The sequence below is a fragment of the Leptosomus discolor genome, chromosome 8, assembly GCF_034619465.1.
Source record: "Leptosomus discolor isolate bLepDis1 chromosome 8, bLepDis1.hap2, whole genome shotgun sequence".
NCBI lineage: Eukaryota > Metazoa > Chordata > Aves > Leptosomiformes > Leptosomidae > Leptosomus > Leptosomus discolor.
Window position 1 is genome coordinate 60,470,875 of NC_141398.1, and position 23,667 is coordinate 60,494,541.

Here is a 23,667-nt window from a genome sequence, read left to right on the forward strand (position 1 = left end):
GCGAATGGTTAAAGGCAATGGCTTGTGCTCTGGTGTGACTCCAGCTCACCGCTTCCACGGCCTCCCCTCCGCCAGCTCATACGCGGCGCTTACAAAACCAGCACGCTGTAGGCAGCCTCGCTGCCACGCAGGAATGTGATGGAGTCGGTTACTAATACCGTGGTTTGCATATTGTGTTTCAAACACTACGTGCTTCTACATGTTCAACGTCAACAAGGGGAAAAAGCTGTCAGACCAAAATGAAGCCTTCCTAATACGAGTTATTAGCGATACAGCAGGCTACCAGGTGCGCTGTGAAGACCCCGCAGGGATATTCCTGCATTCGTTTCAACCCTCTCCTTTTGAGAACCAGCTCAGTTCCTTTTCTAATTATTTCCCTCTAGCTGAGAGCAGCGTGCTTCTCAGCTCTGACCATCGCAGTCCCGCACGGGCTGCCGCACGATCCACGACCGGGACAGGTATCATTCGGACAGAAACGCCTTACGATCGTCAGCGAGACGAGCGGCGAGGACCTGGCAGGTTCAGGATACGGAACAGGGAGGAAAAATAAAGGCAGCACAGATTCTTCTGGGTTAAACCACTTCCAAATTCGAGGGAAGGCAGGGTTTTTTTCAACCAACAGAACATATTACATGAAACTGTGGGTGTGCTACTCTTACAGATGCTCTATGTGAACCAAAATTTGCTGAAATTATTACAGAAACATTCCACCATCTCCCAAAATAAGCATCTTTGTGTATCTTTGCCTGGCTAAATTATGAAAAAACCCTGCATAGTGAAGCACAGTTTCCATTTCCTCGCACACTCCTACCAGAGCTGCGCTTACAAGTAAACGCACCGACCTTTTCTCAAAGACATCAGTGTTTGCTGTTCCTTATAAATTTGCAGAATTTTGGCTTGTTTCCATTTCACCCACTTTTGACTACGACGCTCCCCACCCCCACACAACTGTTCCTTTCTGAAGGATGACAGGCAATCCAAAAAAATAACGGGAGCGCTCGAGCTCCTCACTCCCTCCCCGGACGGCATCGCTCCAGCGGCAGACAAAGGAGCACCGGGAATTTCGGACCAACCTGTTGCGGGGAGCAGCTCACCTCAGTTCAGCGTACCAATTTCTCCTGACCGTTTTCCCAGTGCTCCCCTCACCCCAGATTTCCTACACATGTATGGCACATTTTAATTCTTTATTATTTTCCTATCGAAAACTGGACCTCAAATCCCTCACGAAAGGCACGGCGGTCACCAGAAGGATCGCCCCGCCACCTCGCTCTGTTTTTCCGTCACTGCTGATGCGGTACACAAAGAATGAGATTTTTCAATTTGTTTTGTCCGTGAGCCAAAAATTCCTTTTAATGGACTGAATATGGTGCCTGTGCTAGTCTCTCACCGCTCCAGCTCAACTCTCACTTACAACACTACAGTCACTGCCTACAACGCGGAGTTGGCCTCCTTTTGCAGGAAAATAAGGCCAAACCAGCTTGAAAGCATGTTTGGAATCTAGAGATTAATTCCATGTAAACTAATGCATTCAAACCTCTTTGTACGGCTTCAGAAAGGGCTGTCTGATCCCGGCGAGAAGTAGGGCAGCGCATACCCACGCCGTGCGATGGGGAGGCAGGCAGAGCCGCCTCCATTTTGAAACTCTTTACGAAACCAGGAATAAAGAAGCGTCCTGCCCCGGCGAGCCGGCCACGCCGCCGCTCGGCCACCTGCCCGCCCCACGGACCGTGGCACCCGCTGCCAACCGCCCGCCAGCAGGGAGGACGGGGCGAGGGGCAGCGTGCTGAAAAGGCCGACGGGGAAACAAAGAGGTGCCGGAGCCGGCGGGAGGGCAGGGCGGAGGGTCAGGAGGCGGGAGGGCTCCCACGGGAGCCTCTGCCCGGGACCCGGAGCTTTTGTTCGGCAGAAAAATGCCGGGAGCGACAAAGGCCGGCGAGGCCACGGGGCTGCGATGCGCGGCCCGCTGCTCCTGGGGGTGAGCCCCCCGCCCCGCGCTGCCCGCTGCTGCCCGTGCTGCAGCACTCTCCTCGTCAACGGCTCCTCTCTCTCGGGGAGATAAATTATTCAGAATGAAACCATTTTAAACTCTGTTGGGATGCTGAGCAACGCTAAGATGGGTGGTGCTGCAGAGGAAGCTGTCAGGGACACGACCAGAAACCAGGTCTTCCTCACAGAGAAGGTGATGAGTGAGATTACAGCCGATCCCACCTCGAACCCAACGCCACGCACCACTGAAATAACCGAACACGAAGCTCTCGGGGTACCCCATTGCACCAGAGACCCAACGTGAACTTGAGCGCAAGGCCCAGGGACCTGCCACGCCGAGTCCATTCACGGGAGGCTCCCACAAAGCCACCCCATCGCAGTGTTTGAGCACTAAATGCCCGTATTCCTGTATTTTCTTCCTGCTGGCATGGTATAAAGCAGCAGAAAGAAGGAGAGCTGAGCAGAGGACGGTGGCCTTCACGTGCCAGGGCAGCCTGGTGAGCAACACGGCGGCCTCACAGCCATCACACGTCCCCCGCAAACCCACCTCTGCAGCTGGGCTCTCCCGCAGGGATGGGAGAGGAAAGCGGGGATGGCACACGGAGTCTGACCGCTGCCAAATTCCTCCTGGGTGACCAGGCACATCCAGGCTCCCAATGCTGCGGGCTGCTGCCACAGTTAGGTGGGAGGAGACAGCTCCCACCAGAGAAACGCAGGACGGAGGTCATGGAGGCGTCCCAAAGCCGACACCCCCTCTATGCTGCTGGGACAACTGGGCCACCCTGCAAAAAGACACGGGCGGCACAGCAGCGCTGTGGAGGCCAGGAGCCCTCCCACTGCCCTCCCGCAGTGGGATGGGTCCCCGGGGAGGTCCCCCGATCACCCGCCGGACTCCAGACCCACCACTGAGCTTCTTCCCACAAGGACCAACGAGCAGGACCCTCTGCAAGGGGCTGCCCGAAACGCAGCCCGCGGCCAGCAGCGGTTTGCAGCACCAACACTCCTCAGGCGTGAGTACCAGTAAGGCACCTGACAGGGGGCCCCGCCGTGCAGATGTATTCAGGTCAAAAAGGAGAACATCAACAAAAAGGTAGTTGGGGGGGGGGGGGGGGGGGGCAGTTGTGTTGTTTTGTTTTTAAATGAGACGACAAAATAATTAAATGGCCTGGAAACTATTCTACATTAAAAGTCACTATAGCACTAAAAATCCAGCTCTGACAGCTATGGGTGAAGCCCTTTAAAAGTTACCATGGTAGTTGATGCAGCTATTCGCCCACTCGTTCTTCAATAATGCTGGATTTTTCTTTTTTTTTTTTTAAATGCAATTCAACCACAAACAAGCAAATGTTGCTGAAGGGGAAAAAGAAAAAAAAAAAAAAGGTAGTTTCTCACACCATAAAAACCCCTCCATCCTTTATCTCTGCCACAAGCGCGCAGCTAAGGAGGAGACGGCAGGTAACAGGGAGCCAAGCCAAACACGCAACGCTGAACTTCGCTCCCTCCCTCTCCAGGGAGAGAGGAAATTTAAGAAGCAGATTCAGGATTTCAGCATCCATTTCACTTTCCCTTCCCCCTCGTGAACTATCGCTCCCTGGGCCCCAAACGGCTATTCAGATGCTATGTCAGCTGAATGCTACGGTCGCTTCCTCTCTCAAACACCAGCTCAGCAAGCCTCACAACACGCTGGATGTCAGACAAGAAAGCCAAGTATTTTTTGGAAGATATCTTTCCTCCTTTTAATTAAGCGCCCAGGTAGAGCGCGGCTCACACGGAAGCGTTCGCTCTGCAGAGGCTGCATCCAGCAAGGCTGACAGAGGCAAGTCGGAGCAAGATGAGACCCAAACAAAGGAAAGCAAACAGGGGCTGTAAGGGAGGAGCAGGATACAACTGCATTGACCTGCCCGGCGATTATTTTCGCAATCAAACCGAGGTCGTGAAACTCCTAGGGCCAAAGGGAAGGCTTCGCCCGCCTGAGAACGCCTCGCAGCGACCTCCCCAGCAGCACAGCCCTCATCCCGCGTGCGGGTGGGAAACAAAACCTCTCAAACCCCAGCTCAGCGGCTGCAGATGACCGGGGAAGGCAGAGGAGTCGCCTCCCCATCTGGCCAGATAAACCCCTCTCCTTCCCGGGGACCTCTCTGCACCCCCCCAGCTCCGGGGGCACCCCAGGAACGAGGGCTGCCGTCGATCAGCCCCCACAAACGCGCAGCTCCGCGCGGGGTGAGGCAGATGGGGAGAGGGAATAAGCAGCTTCCACCACTAAGCCGGGGAAGGCAAGACTGAGCCTGCGCACCGCACACGCCGGGGGCACGCGGTGCCGGGGCGCAGCCGGCCAGGGGGCCACGCCGCGGGCCAGCCTTCTCGCCCGGTGCTGGCCTAAGCAACACGTCCTGCTGGCTCTACAAAAACAATACTCCTCGTCCTTAATCCAGTATAAATTATCTGTTGCAATAAATACTCGCACTGAAAGCCTCGAGGCTTTACTAACAAAGCTGGGTTTGCACGCAGGCTGCCAGGTTTGGAGAACTGGTTTAATCAGCTGGAGAAGCTGTTAGCGTGCTGAGGGAGCACGTCCAGGCTCCGCGAGACACAATTTAAGTGAAAAGAGCTGCTGGCGGCGGCGGTTCTTCTTTCCCACAGTCCCCTCGACTCCCAACTCTCACCAACCCAAAACAACCCAAACCGGGAAACGTTTTGCCACGGTACGAGCTGGGAGAAAACAATCACCGCTGCGGCCCTCGAACGGGTCCATCCACTCAGAGATTCACGGATTTGGCGAGGGGCAGTTCCTGTGCTGAAGCGTGTTTCCAGCCAGCGCCCCGGCGAGCAGCAAGCCAACAACTTTCAAGATGAATTAAGGCCACCGCTTCCGTGGAGTTACGCTGGTGGAAGGCGGCTTTGTTAAACTGAAATGAAAGCTAAAAACGTGCTACGTTCACCCCATTGTCCCTTCCCCTTTTCTAATAGCTGTTTTCTCTCCTCCATCACTCCCAGGCTTCGCACGCTCAGCTGTGACTCTTTGTGCCTCCCTTTCGCTGCCTTCTGCTTCTGTTTGTCCTTTTGATCTCCGCTTCTCAGCTTGTGTTTTCTGCTGCGTCCCCATCCCCCACGCCTGATTTCCACTTTTATTAGGGTGCGAGGCAGAACGGCTCAAAGGATGAACAATGCGTTTTAGCTGAAAAGGCTTTGAAGCTGAATTGTGTTGTTTACCGATAGATTCCCCAATCTCCTACTGAAATAAAATAGTATTTTACCTCCACCAAAGCGCTTGCTGTTTATTTTCAGTGGGAAGCAATTATAAAAAGCTGATGGCATGTTAAATGCAAAAAAAAAAAACCACAACAGGATTAGGAGCACAGGAGTATGATCACTTTAAAAAAAAAAAAAAAAAGAAACACACCAAAAAACCCCAGACAACTGCACCTCCCAACAGCCCACAGTGTGTAGGAGAAATTACTTTGGAGTGCAATTGTAAAGCTTCTGCTGCTGCAAGGACAGGTTAAAGCTTCAGCCAGCTCCTAAAAGCCACCGTGAGCCGGCACATCGGCCTGTGTTCTCCCCACACGCGTGCTCTCCCCCGACCCCGAGCAGGAACGGGCACCAAACAGCTCCTTCCCCATCCCAGCTCCTTTAACTCCAACACGTTCCTCGCATTCACGCGCGCTCTTTTGAGTTCAAATATTGAAACTCTTCAAGCTGGGCAACCTACAGCAAGTGACCCAGCACACCCCGGCGGCTCCTGCCCCCAGCGCCGGCAGGATTCCCTGCCTGCCCCCACGGCCAGGCACCGCTCGCAGCCAGGCTCCATGCCAGACCTCTGCTACGAGGCTCCCCAGTAGCAGCACCTCCCGAAGACGATCCCTGGGCTGGGTAATTCTGCCTATAAATTAAGAGGCAGGACGGGAGATAAAAAGCAAACCACTGTGAGCTGTGGAGATAAGATTTGAGTTCTTTGCTCAGTGCAGCGTTTCGTTACCACCCAGAATTCCAGCCCGCAGCGGCAGTACGAGCGTGGCTCGGCCAGACGAGGGGTAGAGCGGGTCCTGGGAGCGCCCCAGCCCTGCCTCTGGCTGGGGTGCCTACGGTCACGGCAGGGCTGAGAGCCCAGCACCGGCCTGGGGCAAAGCACCGACCTGGGCTGCGGAGGGAAGGAGCAAAACACACCAAAAATGTCGCGGATTTATGAGCTGCGTTAGTCAGCAGCAGCCGCCTCGGTCGGCCGGGATGCCCAACGCTACCTGGGCAGGAAAATGCATTAAACCAGCGGGAAGGAAAAGGCCAGGACAAGCCTGTAAGGTCTCCATCTCAAAAAAAGTCATCACCATCAGACTTGAGCAGAAATAAAAAGACTAATCTCCGGGAGAAGAGCAGCCTCTTAGGGCCCACGAGCACCCCAGGAACCCAGCGACCACGATCAGAAAGCCAAGGAGCGGGGCAGCTGCCTCCTGCCAGCTCCTCGGTGCAAGAACAGACTTCTGCACGCTTAACAGCAAATTAAAACAAATTAAACCTCTGCTCATGCAAAGTGTACAATTATTTTTTTTTCATCAAGACAGGTAAATTTTCAAGCTGACTGGCCAAACAAAGAAAGCATAAAACAGTTGAGGCTAAATTATGCCACTCTGACTACAAGCTGTAATCTCAGTTATTCAAAATCCAAGATTTGCAGGCTATAGAGCAGGTTTGGGAGCTGTTAATCAATGACTGAAATGAAAGATAATGCTTTACATGATGCACAGAGCTTCCTCAGAGGGAACAGAGATTAACTCTCTGTAGATCACAGCCCTCAACCATACAAGCTTTACTTCCTTACCATCACTATACCCTAAATAATTTATGGCAATAAACCAGGAACAGAGCACAAGTTTAAGCGAAGAGATTTTCTTTTTATGGAGTAAAATCTCCTTAAAAAAAAAAAAAAAAAATCTACCTGCAAACACCGCAGTTGGAGACAGCCTACTGGAAAGAACAGGGGCACTGGGAAATGCCAGTGCCTGGAAGCTCCCTCGGCAGAAGCCAGAACTGCCTGGCCCAGGCTTGGCTACTTAGGCCTTGTTCAGCTAAGGGGCAGAGAGAAATTCAAGCAAAAATCATGTTATTTAAGTGCTTAAAAAGACCCAAACCTCTGAGCCTACCACGAAGTACCTCTGTAGATCAGGCATTTGCCCAATTTTCTCAGTTAGGAGAAAGTCTCAAACACCTGAAAAACGCCCATCAAACCAGCACCGGCAGCTGGTTTTCACACCCCTGCTCTTGTCCCAGGGAGTTCAGAGCTCAAAACCCAGGGATGAACCGACATTAGACTAACGACCAGTTTGGACTCTGCTCACGTAACCGCAGTATTTGATCTAAATTCTTGAAGAAATGGTGGAAAGCAGTCCCGCTCCTCCTCCAGCATCATACATTTTAGCACACACGAGTGCACGGGACCGAGGCATGGGAACGTGGAAACCCTCCCTTAACGGACACCACCCCGCGGATCTCTGACTCCTGGCCTCACCGGCGTTCGGACACGCTAACTCCACCTTACGCTCGATACAGGGAGCCTTGAAGTGAAAAGCACAAAGGGATGAGATTGAAAATCTGCAGGTGTCCCGAGCGGCGCGTACTTCTGACCCCTCCATCAGTCCCAAGTTACATGTTCACTAGACAGTCTCATTTATCCTCTACCGCGTAAATAAACAGGGGTTTATGACAAAGACAGGATGGCATCTGAACAAGCAGATTTCAGAAGCAATAGGCTGGCATTCCCGAATCAAAGCACACGAACACGCACCGGGCATGTGTGTTAAAACCACCAAATTTCCAGCCGAGCAGTAACTACATAAGGTATGTTGCTAATTGTTCCAAATTCCCCGAAAAAGAAAATTACACACTTCACACAGGGTAATTTGGAAACAAAACTGTCAACTTGAAAATATTTTTCCAGTTATTACAACAAAAACGCTTCAATGAATCTTCTCCCTTGAACAGAAGCGAGGAAACTGCCCAGATCACAGCAGCGGGGTTCGCTGCCAGGTCCGCTGGCCACCCCCTCTGAGGGCTCACTCAGCTGCCCGGGGTGGTTTTGCTCTCCTCCTTATGCACGTGCAAACCTCCTCAGCCTTCATTTTGGAAACAGGGTAGGTTTGTATCACCCTCTGCCTTCCAGAAACGGCTTCAACTTAGAAGTAACAGCGATATTAGCGAAGGTGCAAAAAACGCAACACATCTACTGAGCTAGGTCAGAGTTTCTAAAACTAAAGATGTCACCGACTCGAGCTCCACACGGTGCAAAAAGAGCTCAGGCCGTCGAATGAAGGCTCCCCAACGCCCTGCACGGCACTGGATCCGCGGTGGGGCTGGGCACGGCTCTCCTGCGCTGCCTCCGGAGCTGCCATCGTGCTCAGGAGGTCTGGGGACCCGAGGGGCTCGCCCTGGGGTCCCCAGAACCTGAAGCTCCATTCGAGATGTTTCTCACGAGAAGGATTAGGAATTAGGGGCTGCCAAGAGAAGAAACATCTGCTGGGTAGCAGGCAGCCACCGGGGCTCACCGGTGGCACGGGAAGAGAGATCCTCCGCAGGCTTTCAACGGCGCACAGAGCAAGCTCCCGTCGGTGAGCCGACACCACAGCAGAAAACATCCACGGCATTTTTTTGTGTGTAAATTATTCTTCCTGGCACACGCAAGACACCAGCTGAATCCCTGATCAGACGGCACAGGCGGTTAGTCTGCGTTTGGGGCAGGGAGCAGCGGTGGCAGCCCTGGCTGGGAATGGAGCTCAGCCTGCAGGGCCGGGCTCCACCACGAGCACTCCCACCCAGCCTGCCTTATTTAACAGGTTTGCAACACCCTTTGGAGCTCCAGTAATTTAATTTTTTAGAAAAGGATGTAAAACATCCAGCGTCCACTATCAGTCACACAGGTGAGCGGATGCAAGAGCACCACTAAATTTGCAAGGCAATTTTGTGAGGCTGCTTCGTTTTCTTTCTGTGTCTACAAAGAGAGCATTCCTGCCTTCATTAGGTCTCTCCCTGTTTTCAGTAGCTTAAATGCTGAAAAAAGCAAGACTAAAAAAAGAAATCACGACACTGGAAACAGCCATCTTCATGACAAACTGTTTTTAAACACCTACTCAGCCAAAACTGCGCAACAGGGGAGCAAGACACGGTTTGCACACCCGTTCAGGTGTTCACCTTTTCCCCCAACGCCCCAAAAGCTCCAAATAAAACCTCCAGCTCCAGGGTCCGGCCTTCACAGAGCCGCCTTTGGCTTAACTCAAAGGCTGTTCGTAAGATGGGGCTGCCCAAGCAGCAGCAGCGATCCTTCCCTTACACCGTGGCTTGCAGAAAGCCACCAGCACAAAGGCATTTCCCGAACCCGCAGGCTGAAGCCGGCGGGGCTGTCAGGGGCTGTCACGACTCGGCGCTGGAGGAAGAGGAGGGAGAGGACGGTGCTGCAGCCGTAACGCACCATGTGTCCTCCAGCAGCCCCTGTCTGGAGGGCGGGCGGGTGTGCCGGAGCCGCTCGCTCGGAGAAGCCAGATGCGAGGCCTGGCACTGACGGCAGCACCGAGCTATTTTTACTATCCAATGGGTTGCGGTGCCGGAGCAGGAGCTGCTTCTCCTCTCCAAGCCCGGCTCACCGTGCTCAGCCGGGCTGGAGGGATCTGGGCGGCTCTGGAGGCCGAGGTGGGAGCCCAGCACCCGCTGCTGTCATCCAGGAGGGAATTCAGGTGTCGCTCACAGAGCCCAGGGCTTCTCTGCCCACACGGACAAGCACCGACTCCATTTTTTTCTTCCTCTCTTTTTTTGGCTTCCCCATCAAAATCCAAAGAAAATCATTTAGGAGAGAGAAGCCTAAATCAGTGATCATTTCTCCTAGCCACAACGACCTTGACCCGCACCCTAAGCCCTTCCCAAGGTCAGCTCCCTCCTCCCTGGACAAGTCAACAGCACGCACCAAATCCCATTCGAAAAAAATGTCAGGACGATAAAAGTTTAACTCAAATAAACACGTTCAAATTATTCAGCGCACGTCACCACTTTTCACCAGGCTTTCAAACGCTTTGCAGTTCCTTGAAGCTGAACGCCAGGAATACCTGCTGAACTTATCAGAGCAACGCCGGCCTTCCCAGCGCTCTCCATTTTCTCAGGCTTCCTTCCTGGCTTCCTTCCAGTATCCCCATCTCTTACAGAAGATCCTGTTTTCCTTCATCGTCTGGGTTGTCTCCTCCTCTTCCTTCTCATTGCCACCCACTTGTTTTTTCATCTTTCCCAATATTGTATTTGCCACATCCTCTCTCGCTGCAGCCCTCTCCCCGCCGTGCTGCCCAAACCACCTGCACCGCTCGCCTCGGCACCAGGCTGTGAGATGTCCTGGCCCACGCCAGCGCCCAGGACAACACCCAGGTCACAAGCTTTTTCCTAGCCCACGCCCTGACTGTCACCGAGCACGTGGCTTCTCCCTTGAACATCTCAATGTCTGAGAGACCCCCTGACACGACCTCAGCAGCCAGGCCCCACAGACCCACCTCTGCTCAGATGCCCAGGAAACGGAGTTTGCTGAGAAGAGCAAAACAAGCGCAAGCTGAGCCTGTTCTTTTTCCTCCTTCCCTTCCTCTAGCCCAGGTCAAGCACAGACAGCTGAGAGCTCCTGCCAGCCTCCTCCACACCGGCCCCACTGCAAAGCAGACCCACATCCCCCCAGCCTGACGCTACCTTCTCTAAAAATTTCCACGTCGGGCAGCGCATGAAGCACAACAATCCCAACTCCCGACAGTACCAAACACATTACTAATAAACAGCAGCACAGTCAGCCCCAAACTTCCTTTGGCTAGAGGAGGCCGGCTGCCTGCCACGGCAGGAGGGAAAGAGCCGCAGTTTCTGCGGCCCGGCGGGTTCCCCACGCCAGAACCTCGAAGCTCAGCTCTGCAGAGGCCTGAGCACACGGCAGACTCGGGGGACTAAATCACCAGACTAAGTAGACAGTCACTTGGCATCAAACTTCAGCCACCACGGTCACCACTGGGAGCAGCTCCACACCCTCCATCGCTCCCATGTAACAAACAGAGCAAAAAACAGGCAGAAAATTATCATTCTCACCTCTTTCGGGGCAGAATTGGAGTTGTCTCTTCTTTTGGCATTCAAACTATGGCCTCTGACACAGAACTGAGCCTGTCCTACCCTGCAGCCCAGCTACTGCACACTCGGGCAAGCTGCAGAGCTATTTCTAGCCCGCACAAAGGGATGGTGCCCAAGACGTTGGACATCAGCGCGCTGGAACCAGCTCGGCGTCACCTCATCGCCACCCACTCGGTCCCCATGTTCACGCAATACCAGAGAGGCCGAAGAGTCCCCGTCAGCATCACAGCATCTGCAAGCTCTTCAGAGGGACACCGAGCATTTGACAAGCAACTGGGGTGTTTTCCACTCATCCCCATCTTTGTAGCATCACCCGTAGCAGCGCCCCAGCACTCGCCCCTTGGCTTTGAGAGGGGGGCACAGCTTGCCTCGGTACGGCCACGGGCACAGGCACGCAGCTTCTGTCAAAGCTTTGTTCTTGAGTCAACGTTGCTCACCCAGAGGAGATCCCAAAGCAGCCCGAGCAACGTACCTTTTTCAGCCTTCCTACCAGAAATCGGCTATCTGCACAAAACGTCACCTGGGTGCAAGTGAAAAGCAGTGCCTCACCCAGGCGTTCCCGTAAACCCCCTGCACCCGCTTTCCCTCAGCCCGGAGTTACAAAGGCTCCCGATTCACCTTACCACCCGCCTGGAATCTGCTGACCGATGTTTCGACTAAAGCCTCGAGCACCCACTAAAGACAGGCAGGAAAGCTGCGCCGAGACTGCACCACTTCGGCGAACGCGCCAAAGCCGTAAAGCGCACGGGCAGCCCGGGCAACAGGCACGGGGCGAGGGCAGAAGAGAAACGCGAGCGAGAAGGAGAAGCGAGTGTGCAATGGGAAGGTGCCCGGAGGCAGCGGGGAGGGGGTCAGGCGCACCCCCAGCTTGAGCTGATGGCAAACAGGAGCTTACAAAGCCCGGCAGAAAAGGCAAGCAGTGCCTGTGCAAACGGACCTAGAGCAGAGAGTACTGCGCAGGGCTGGAAAGGACTCCAAGGAGTCCACGCGCTCCTCAGTGCGAGCAGAGCGCTCGTACGTGCCTACGCCAGCCCACAGCACCGGTGCTTACAGATCCTGCCTCGGGTCGACACTTGGCTCAGTACGGATTTGACCTAAAGAGGATGGTCTGTTTCAAAGAGACGCTGCTCACAAACCAAACCGAGGTTTGACACGGCACCGCGTGTGGGTCAGGAGCTGCCAGAACACTGGCTTCTACATACTGCAAATAAAAAGCTTTGCTCACCTTTAAAAGCATTTACACTTCTCTAATAAACTAGACAGAGCTGTGAGGAATCAGAGGTTTCCTTCAAAATCCTGTAAAGGCCATCCCTGACCTCCTTTTGTACAGCTTTTGGTATCTTCCACTGAACTTTCTTGCTCTACAGATCCTTCCTTTCAGTATTTTTGAAGCCCTGCTATTTATTGCCAGGGTTTGCCAGTGCAGGGCATCTGACACCCACGTTCTGCACGAGTGCCAAGGCCTCCTTCACATAACTGGAGCCGTAGAGACAGCAGTGCTCCAGCTGCCAGCCGTGCTAAGAGCACCTCCAGACCAGCACCTCCAGCGGTTGCCCTCACGGCTGTGTGAGCGAGACGCGTTTTGCACACACTTTGGGTTTGTCACCGGTGCTAGCAATGGCTTGGGCACGGACAAGTTTTCTACAGCTTTCAAGGAAGATACGGTCTGAGTCAGGGGCTGTCGCTCATGGCACACAGGAGAACGTGGAAGAGCACAAGCAGGACGAGGGCAGATGTCCCTGAACGGCAGCATCCCCCAGATCACGCTGGCTGAACACAACAGGAGCCCCTGCCTGGCACAGCAGTGATACCGCCGATGAGCTGGCAAGCACCACATTTCCTCTTCGAAAGGCACTACCCAATGACACGTTTTAACCTCTACCATTTTTCAAAAACCACCAAGCCTACACCCACAGTGGTGGCAGATACCTGCATGACCTCAACATCATCAGCTTTCCGTGGAGACCACAACCCAAGGCTTTTGCTCAAGTCTCTTCACTGGAGGGTTATACCAGTCAACAGAAAAACAACTGCACGTTCAGGACGCCTGCCCTGGAGATCGCACTGCCTATGACACCTCTGTCACCCGCACTGCTCCTCCCCATGTGCCCAGCATAGCTGCTAATTCCACAGAGCAATTAATTTATCAGGTAACTTACCTGGCTGAATAATTATGTGGCCAAAACGCTGGCTTTTAACCAAAAAGCTTGGAACCGCACCACAGCCAACACCATCAGAGGCGCGGAGACGGCGAGAAGGCGGCGCTACGGGAAACAAGGGCTTCCCTGGCCCTCGCACAACCATACCCGCCACGAAGGTCGTCGCTTCTCTAGAGGGAAAACGAGGGTTCACTCAGCTTGGTGCGGGACGCGCTATTTAGACTCAAAACCAGCTTTCTCGTACGGCAGCGGACAGGCAGGAACAGGGGAAGGTGAAAGACAGACTAAGCAACTCGGCTGCATTATCTTCATCGGCTCCTTTTGGAGACCCAGGCCCAGCGCAGGCGATGGTGGGGAGGCTCGCGGCGCAGAGCACAACGTCCCGGACCTGAAGCAGGAGATTTTCACCTGAGGCGAAGCGGGACGGAGGCACTGAAGACTACCACGCACCCCCTTCCAGGCCACGCTGCGCACAGCAGGGCTTTGCTGGGTGTTTGGGTTTCGGGCACTGGCTGGCAGCAGGTCAGTGACCGTGGATTCCTGTCCCCCGCGACAGGCGACGAAAGGGACCACACGGCACAGCTGCTGTCACAGAGCCCTCGCTCAGAACCCTCACGCTCTGCTTCCCTGTCTCCCAACGGTGGCAAAGTCGTTTCGGGTGCGTCACCCTCCACCCTCCACCTCAGCCCAACCCCGACCGCGGGCAATAGCGGACAAAAACACCAACTCGCCTCTGGCAGGAGACTCTCCCCTCATCCATTTTAACAATACGAGGCGCTTTAAAGGAAAGACACAGAATAAGAAGGCAACTTTGCTAACTACATTACCCTCACTGGTTTGGGCTTCCCATGCCAGCGTCACTCTGTGGGCTGGAGGACCACCAGGGTGTTGGCTCACCCTTTGGAAATTCGCTGCAGAAACTCTTCCCCTACAACCTTGCCACCCCCTGGGATTTCTCCCTTCGCTGCCCATCCTTCGCTCCGCCGGCAACTCGACCTCCACTCCTCCAAGGCACAGCTGCTGGCTCAAGAGGCTCGTGTCCCCTCACTCACCTCCTGCCACCACCCAGGCAGGGACACGGGACGTGGATGGAGAGTCCCAGCACGCTGCTCCCACGCCGCACGTCCAGGGGCTGCCAGCAATAAACGCGATCATCTGCTGCGCTGATCCTGCAGTTGCCACTAACGAAATATTATCGTGCAGCCCTTAAAGCGACACCGCGTAGAGCGCGCCGTAAGGCTGGGAATTAACTCACAAAGCAGGAGCAAGAAAATGCAAATACTTCCCTTTCACCTCTTTTCTAACAGCGCAGCCAACTGAATTCTGTTTCTTCCTTTACCTAGAACAAGTCACAAACGGCAAGATCTCCATCTCATGAAAGGTTCTAAAATTTTACTGAAGTTTTAACTGCTGGCTAGTTTGCAACACTCGCAAAGACAACCGACAAGAGCCACTGATCAGTTCTCTCCCTCTCAGCATTACAAAGGGAGAACAAACCACAAGCTTCACAAACCGCTTGGACATACCAGCAATATCACCGTTTTCATTCTTCTTGATCCTGTTGTGACTACCCAAAACTTGCAAGTTTGGGCTACGCAACCTTAAGCCTTTTATTTTACGAGCTTTGAAACAGCTTGTGAGAACACCTGTGCTTTACAAAGGTACGGACAACCCAGGGCAGTCTGTACTTTACCTTTTGTATTGCCTCCACTGCACTTTAATTCCCACATTTATTTAAAGTCCTGAACTATGTCTCTATTCAGTTATCAGCAGAAGAAAGCTATGGTCATATTGTTGTGTCTTCAAGACACACCTACCCAACACGGAAAAAATACCGAATTCTCCTACCGCCAAACATGTGCCAGGCGCACACGCAACACGAAGCTGTTCTTAACAAGGCTTCACCATATCTACAGGCACGGGAGGTCCTTTGCGAGGCGAACACGACGCAGAAAGTTTCCCCGGAAAAGAAACCTTGACCAAGACCAAGTTATTTCCGCAAACGTGACCAGCGAGTCCCTCGGCGCCAGCAGAGATCTTTATGATCCTCCGCCCTGGATCTGCTCGAGGCCCGTTGTCAAGAACCACCAGAACCGGCAGCCGCTCTCCAGGAGGCAGCACGCCAGCGGAGCCTCGGGAGCTCTCCAAAAGCCCTTTTCTTCACCCGTGTTTTCTTCACCCACATTTGTACCCCTTTACATTTAACCCAGGTAAAGGAAACCTGAATGACAACCAGGCCGCTGCCGCAGCTCGAGCGGGACCGCCGCTACTGACTGTGTGAAACGCCGGTCTGGAAGCAATTTGTTTTCCCATCTCGTTTCACGTGGGAAGCCCATCCGCCAGCGGGGCCGTGCCCCAGCCGTGGCTGCCCGTCCCCTCCCTGCTGGGAGCCCAGCACACAAGAGGACATTGTCCCCCCTGAATGACAAACAGTTTTGTGACGCTGAGGCTGTAAAGCGCATCAGACAGGTGCAAGGAAGCTTACCAAATTGGGGCGTACGCGGCTCCGCGATTCGGGGACAAGTTCATTCCGAGGGAGAATGTACACGAACCGCCAACAATAGTCGGAGAGGAAGCGAGAGGGCTGGGGGAGGCGGGGGGTGCCCCACGCTCGGCCCCTTCGCCCGCGGCTCCTCTTTCCCGGCCCTCCCACCGCACACGCATGGGCTCCTTCTCCATTGGGACAGGTCGCCTCTCCCGGCAAACCTGGCTACCCTGAGCTGCGACGCTACCCCGGCTCGGCTGAGTGAAACGTGGGCATGCCTTCGAAACCCAAACTCATCTCAAGAGAGAAACCCCATTGCCCAAACAGGAGAAGAGAATTTGAAAAATATTTGTAGGGAGGGGGGAAAAAAATCCCTTTAAACTCAAGGCAGAGACGTCTCGTGCTTGCCAGCGAGTTCGCAATAAAAACGTTTGCTATTTCTGTCACTGCATCTCGAGAAGCTCAGACTCAATTGGATTCATCTTCCCTATAAGGTATTTTTAAGTATAGAAGAAAAAGCCCAACTAATTGCCAGAACGTGTCCCTGCAGATTGCACGGCAGCAGCCATGCATGCATAAACCATCACACAGCTGGCAAGCAGACAGGCACAGCAGCCAGCCGAGGGAGCCAGTTGCAGACAGGTTACCCCAGCAGAGGCACGACAAAAACCAGGACAACCAGGTGATCTCTGGCGCCTTCACACGCACTGATTTATTCAAGAACCGTAAGGATTTTAGCTTTGTTTTTAGATACGCACTAAGTGGATCATTCACCAGAAAGCACACAGCCAAGACCTTGGCAAACCACAGCTGGCATTTAGTAACTGCACCACCTTTAAAGACCCTTTTTAATCAACTTTTAACTTTTAACTCCTCGCCACGTGGTGCCAACGCACCCCAGCACACCCAAGGTTTCTCTCAAAAGCACCACCACGTCAAATTATTCCACCCTCTTCACCAACCTGCCATGCTTGCAAATCAGACCCAGGAACTAATTCAGCTGGAAACAAACACAGCCAGACCAAAGAAAAAAAAAAAAGTTCCTTTCTTGAAGTAAGAAGAAATAAAACTTGCTATCTCTCAGCCAATTCGGGCAGGTCCAGAAGCGGCTGTGCCGGCACAACTAATAAGTATTTAAGCTTGCGCTGTAGCAGAACGAGCCCAGATGGAACATAATTTTAAATGGGTTTAGAGAAAACTTAAGACTAGTAACAGAAATTACAATACGCAGAAGAGGCCTTCATTTCCTCCACCCCACTTCTATACTCAATGTTTAAGCAGGAACCAGACCAAAAACCAGATTAAAACGGGGCGTTCTTCAGGAAAGGCGTAAGGCAACGCCACTGTACGATCACTGCAGCAGCCCCCCAGACAAGCACCGGACTCCGCTGCTGCCCAGGACCCAAAACTTATCGAAACAGCCGCAACGACTCACATAGCTGCGCGGCCAAGGGGAGGGGAGAGCTGCCCCGACCGCCGCCCGCCTCGGGAAGGACGGCAGCCGCCCAGCGCACTCAGCCAGGCCCTCGGCACATCCCGGTAGGTAGAACCGAGTCGCCTCCTCTTGAATTAAAACCACTGAAAAGCTGTTCTGCCTATAAAAAAAAAAAATAATTAAGAAAAAATGCATCGCTACTGCCAGATGTGAAAAATTCCTCCGGTCTGGTTTCCTGGCGGGAGCAGGAAGGGAGGCTGCGACCACCTCGCCCCACGCACGCCTGGGTCGGCCCTGCTCCCTGTGAGGAGGAGAGACAGGCTTCAGCTCAAACATGCTGGGGAGAGCTCAAACACACCTCTCCCGGGTCTCCGGGAGCTGAAGCGCATCAGAAACGTGAAGCTGAACGGCATCGCAGCCGCCTGACGGAAAGCCCCCAAGGGGTCCGGCAGCCCGAGCCGAGGAGCGGTTCCCGCCGTGCCCAGCTCAGCCGACGTGCTCCGGCGCAGAGCAGAGGCGCGAGCTGGCAGGCTGCCCCGCTCATGTGCCTTTCCTGGAGCCTCTTCCAGCTCCTCCTCAGGGGAGCCTGCTGGGACCGGGCCTTCCAGCGAGGAGAGGCTCCGGCGAGCAAAGGCAGCCGCCTCCTCACCGCCGCCAAGCAGCCTGCTCAGAGACGAGCCCCGAGCCTGGGGGGTTGAGCCAGGAACCACCTCCCGGGAGGCAGAGGGTAGCAGGGTGAGCAAGGTGCTTCAGGACACGACCACGCGTGCCCGTTCACACAGGATCGAAGAGCTGGCTCAAACCACGTCCAACGTTAACTTGCGTGGAGGATCACACCGTGCAGAAGCCGTATCGAACCGCGCTGCTCCGCTCTGTTTCCCGCACTCTAAAGCCGTAGATACACGATCGTGCTCCCCGAGTGATTTTTCTACAGCACATGATGATATTCCCCAGGCAGTTTTTCCAAAATCCCTAATGGTATTTGCCAAGCAGTTACTCTACAATGCCTCTACAACGTCTGGTGACCATTTTGGATTCCTGCAGGATTTTCACAACGATAACGACCCGACACTTACAGACAACTCTTCAGAAAGTTATCTTTACAAGTCGTTTCCTTTCAAGCTGTCGGCACCCTGCCCCTCTCCAGAAGCTGCACGCTTTCAACGCAGTCTGAGAATCGAAGCTGTTTGGGGAAGTTTCTTTAATAGCCTGTAAGACTGCACCAGCTGCCAAAAGCCAAGGCCATACGGAGCCGCAGCAGAGCAAACAGGGTGCTCACCAAGTACAGCTTCTGTAAACAGCTGAACAGCGTTCGGTGTTAGAAGACGCGCCACATCAAGGCTAGAAAACAGCGCAGTTTTCAAAAATAAACAGAAGCCAAAGCCATACACTAATTTGGTGCCTTTTCATCTGCAACTCTGAAACCGAGCTTTGTGCGAAGGGTTCGGTGCTCTTAATAAAATCCGTTCCTGCGAATGGAGCAGAGGGTGGGAGCACGGGGGGGTTTATTTGCCACGGTCCGAGACAGAAAGCCCTGCTCTCTGCTCCCACGTAGCCAGGATCCAGCTGCCTCTTCCCAGGGATGCCTTGACCAAAGCGTTAGTTGGGGTATGCAGAGCCCTTCAGCTGACACAGACATGACTCCTCGTGCCCAAATCCACGAGCCTTCAGTCGCCCCTGGGATTAAGACACTTTGGAAGCAAACAGAAGGGTCTCTGGTGGAGACAAGTTTTCCGGCTCTAACTCTGACCAGCCATTGCCCGTTTTCACAAAGTTTCCCCCATCCCTCCTCTCTGCGGCCTTAACGGACCACCCACAGTTGTCTGTGGACCACATAAAGCGGACAGGCCTGAAATCCAGCACCCTGCTTTTAGGTCTTAGAGTCCTTCAACTCTCCCCTTTGAGACAGAGAAGCTGCCTCTCAGAATAAAAGCACTTGCTATTAAGCTGCAAGCACCTAACACTCCTCATCCATAAGAAAATGTACAGTGGGGTTTTTCCTGGCGTTATTGCCAAAGACCAGACAGTTCAGAAACAAGCTGTCAGAAAAACTACCTCTCTTTCTCAAAGAAACAGTCCGTTTGTGAACAATTCTCTGAACAGTTTTGAAGCTGTCCTCCTTGCTGGGTGTGTTAGGAGTATCTTTTGGCTAAAAAGCAAGCTTTCATGTGTAAGAGGTTAACCACATTTACACTTTAAATACCATACTTAAAAGCATCTAGACCAACAAGCTCCTTAGCAATTCCTCCCAGTGAGGTGGGGACAACTGAACTGGTCGGTCTGGTTACTATATAAAGTCTCAAGTACGCCGTTTTCTACATTTTCATTAAAGATTAAGTCAGCTAAGTTCTGCTGAGACTTAGGAAAAATACTGAAAGTCACCAGCCCTAATGATTACTCAGGCTGTCAGCAGGAACTGAGTGTTTTTTCTAGCACGGGACTAACATGCACAGAAATTCCCAGTCCAACAAGTATTCCCATGGGACACAGTAATGGGGGCATTTTGCACAGAGAACACACCTCCCGCTGCGTTCGCAAAGAGGCTTCCAGCAGCCACGCCGGGACGTGCGGGCAGGATCTCTGCAAAGTGCCGAACGGCACCTTCTTCTCCGGCCCACGGTTTTGGCAGAACTCAGCACCGAGGGCAGATGCAAGCTTCATCTGTGGCGAGACGGGTCCAGCCCGGGGAGTTACCCAAAACATCGGGTCCGACAGCGACAGACGTCTGTAAATGCCGTATCAGCCACAGGTCTGGCGAGAGCAGTGCAGGGGAAGGACGGAGTTCTGGGGTTCAGACCAAGGCTCAAAGCATGCTGGCCTTGCCGGCACCACCAGACCCCCTAACATGGTGGTACTATCCGTTCCACCAAGTGACGGGAATGATTTCTGCATTTTTCTTAGAAACTGTGTTTTTAAAAAATAAAGCTGAACTCCTGAAAATTTTTCCATGCTTGTCATGTTATGACCCCATGTAACACTGGCTGGCTGTGCTGCAGAGACACGGTGTCAAAGAAGTCAGCAAATAATCCCTTAATTACAAGACATTTATTATAACGTGTAGAAGAAAACTTTTTTAAAAGCAAAGGGCATAACTCTGGGGGTTCTTTAGCAGCAGAGAACTGGAAATAGGGAGCAGAGCCTCCCAAACAGCATCAGGAACAGGGACTTCTCTGCTGCAAAGGTGCCGAGACGAGACCAGTGTCCTGTACCTGCTGTGCAAACAGGTCCAGTTACACAGATGGGCTCTACAGCCAACAGCGTTTGCATTCACCCCTATTTCTGGGGCATTTCTGAACCCTCGTTTGCAAAACACACACACACACACATCAAAAAGTATTTCCAGAGAGGCTTTGAAGGTGTTCCTGGCACAAGCAGAAGCAGCAACACATGCTTCCACGGCTACGGACACATTCAGGAGACTGATAAATTCTGGCCTTGCCCTCTTCAAATACTTGAGCAGTTCTTTTGGTTGGTTGGTTATGCCCCACACACCAACTACGTTTCTGTTCAGTAAAGCCTCGGAGGGGAAAACGGCCAGGTTTGCAGCTAGAGCTCCAACCCTGACTGATTCCATGTTCTACTCCCTCCCTACCACAAGGCCCACGGAGCAGCTTTGAAGACAAACGCCGGTCTAGCGAGAGCGGCCTCTTCTTCAGACAAACTTGATGATGGTGGCAAAAATATTTTAAAGGGGCTTGCTGAATCACCCAAAAACCGCTGTATTTGTTTCCCATAAGGATGTTTAGGGCACACGCTGCCTGCACACGGGCTTGGACCCCTTTTGGGAACAGGGACACGCGACACGTGCGCTTCAGTACCGACACAGCCCGACAGCATTCGAAACCCCACCGTGAATTCGAAAGCGGGGGGGGGCGCAGGTAGATCAGTACGTGCTCCCCATTTTCAGATGGAAACTGGACGTTGTTGAAAATGCCGAGTCAATGCTTTGATAAAGGACGGCGAATTTTAAGTACTGAACGCCCTGCCAGGGGAGCGCTGCAAGGGCTCAGAGACCCGCTGCGTGCCGGGGTCCGCGCTCCGTTTGTCCGTCACCCCCGTACGCAGAGGACGACCCTGCGCACACGTCCACCTTCGGGAGCTCGTTTTCACCCCCCTCGGCTACGTCCTCTCCCGGCTGGCTTCGTTCCGAGATGGGCAGAAGGAACAACTTTCTTGCTTTCCAACTCCCACGGCATTTCCCGATTTTGAACGAAGCGGTGTAAACGGGTGGAACCGTTACGCGCACCGACGGGCTGGGCTGAAACCAGGAGTGCTCAAGGCAAGATCACTTTGTGCAGAAACAGCTGACATTTGGAAAAGTTTAAATATCAAAATTTACCCCTCTGAAAATAATACGTACTGAACACATGACATCTCGCTGGCATTTGTACAGCTTGAATCACTCTCCAGTTGGGAGGCACGCTCTTCAAAACCCTCTGCGAATTAACGAGATGCATCTAGACCCCAAAACTCTGAGAAGTGCCCGCTGCTTCAGCATTTGAGTTGTATTAATGCATCTGATGCCGAGATCTAGAGCCCAGCCTCCTTTTCAAACCACGCTAAGCTTAAATATGTTTTTAAAATAATTTTAAATATTTTTAAGATATTAAATATACCATTTACACGTATCAGCAATGCTAGTTCTAATTCCTGTACAAAAATACAGTGGTGCTTAATTCATAAACTAATTTCAGCATCGAATATTAAGGCTCTTTGATCAGACAAGGAGTTAAAAGACCCTAAAGCAACACAGCCTAGACGTTGCCCAGTTTTTCCACAGATTTTAAATCTCACAATCATTTATTTTTCTAATTCTGGTTTAGGATATATACCATAGGAAACATTAAAAAAGCCCACAGGAGTAGCTTATGCCAGTAAAGTCAAACATTTGCTTCTGAAAGGAACATCCGTAAGTACAATCACTATTTTATACAGTTAGAATTTTATTTCACTATGCTGCTGTACTGCTTGCTTAATCTGCTAAGGAAGAAACATTCTGTTTCTAATTACCAAAGCCTTTTCTTAAAAAAAAAAAAAAAAAAAGGATTTTTCAAGTTAAATATTTAATTCATTTGAAAAGAAATATTTCTAGAGGTGCCTCAAGTAAGAAATTGTTTAACATGTGTTTTACAGCCTTTCCAAACTTTTTATGGTCCTGGAGCCTGTCCACATTTGTGGAAAAAATGTAATGTTTCAGCTTCAATTTGTCTATTATTTCAGTGTGATGTTTTAAAGCTCTTTAGAAGAAGAGCACACATCCATATTTCAAGTCATTTTTCCAATTAATATTTGAAAGAAATCAAATTTTTTTAATGGGAACTCCTTCAATAGCCACGGAAGTCAGCTTTCTTCATGCAAACCCCCTGCCTGAGAGCAGTTTCCACTGACATGTTTCTTTTTGCACCTTTGTGTGATCCCAGTTGAGGTTTCCAGTTACGGTACTGCAGACCCAGGGCCCGGGAGCACCTCTTCCCCCAGCAGTAATGCTCCAAAGCAACGAAAAACAAGGGCAGGATGACGAGATGACGGCACCCAGGGCTGTGCCCCATTTAAGACCCCTATTTCTCGGCTCCATACAACCACCTCAGATTTTTGTTTTTAAAGAAAACTGGGAGACTCGGGCTCTTTCCCTGCTCAGGTTAGGCTAAGCAACTGGAAGAGAAAATAAAGTACTAGAATAAAAATTCTGCCAGACGGGCTACTGCTGCTCCCCACGTGAAGGGCCCCCCGCATCCCACCCATGGGCGGCTGCTGCAGAGCAGTCACCAAACTTCTGCCCAGCCCCGGGACACCGCGGCAGCACGCCACGAGGAACCCAAGGGCTCCACAGCCCCGTTTCATTAAAATGGGCTATTTTAAGAGTAGGGGTGCATGTAAACGCGATTGCCAGACTTAAATCCTTTCTTTCATTCCAAAATGTCCGTAGGGACCACAGCAGAGCACCAGGGACGTGCAGCAGGAGATGATCCTGGCATTCACCTCCCTGAGGGGAGCAGGGCTGGACCTTCTCACGTCACCAAACCACCAGGGAGGTGAAATGCCCCAAGTGCAAGTAACAACACAGCAACACCCCTGCGCTGCTTTGTTTCCACAGGAAGGACACGGGAGTATTCAACACCGAAGCCACGCGTGCAGGCGAAGCGTGGCAGAGCCCAACTGCACCCCAGCCTTCCACAGCCTCCAGTCATTTGCTATCTGTGAGGCTCAAAATCAAAGACTATTCCACCGCCAGCAAGCCATGAGGAAGTGCATCATTTTCATTAAAAGATAAGCTCTTAATGGCCTCTGTGTCCATTCTTCTGACTTCAATTGCAGCTTTATTTTCTCCATAGAAAGCTCCTGTTGATTTGGATGTTCTGCCACCAAAAAGGAAACTAAAATTTGGAGTAAGGATTCGGAGGGGGGTTGTTTTTAAGAGACAGACTTGTAAACGGCACATTTACAGTGAAAGGAATGTAGAGGATGAGAAACAGCCAGCG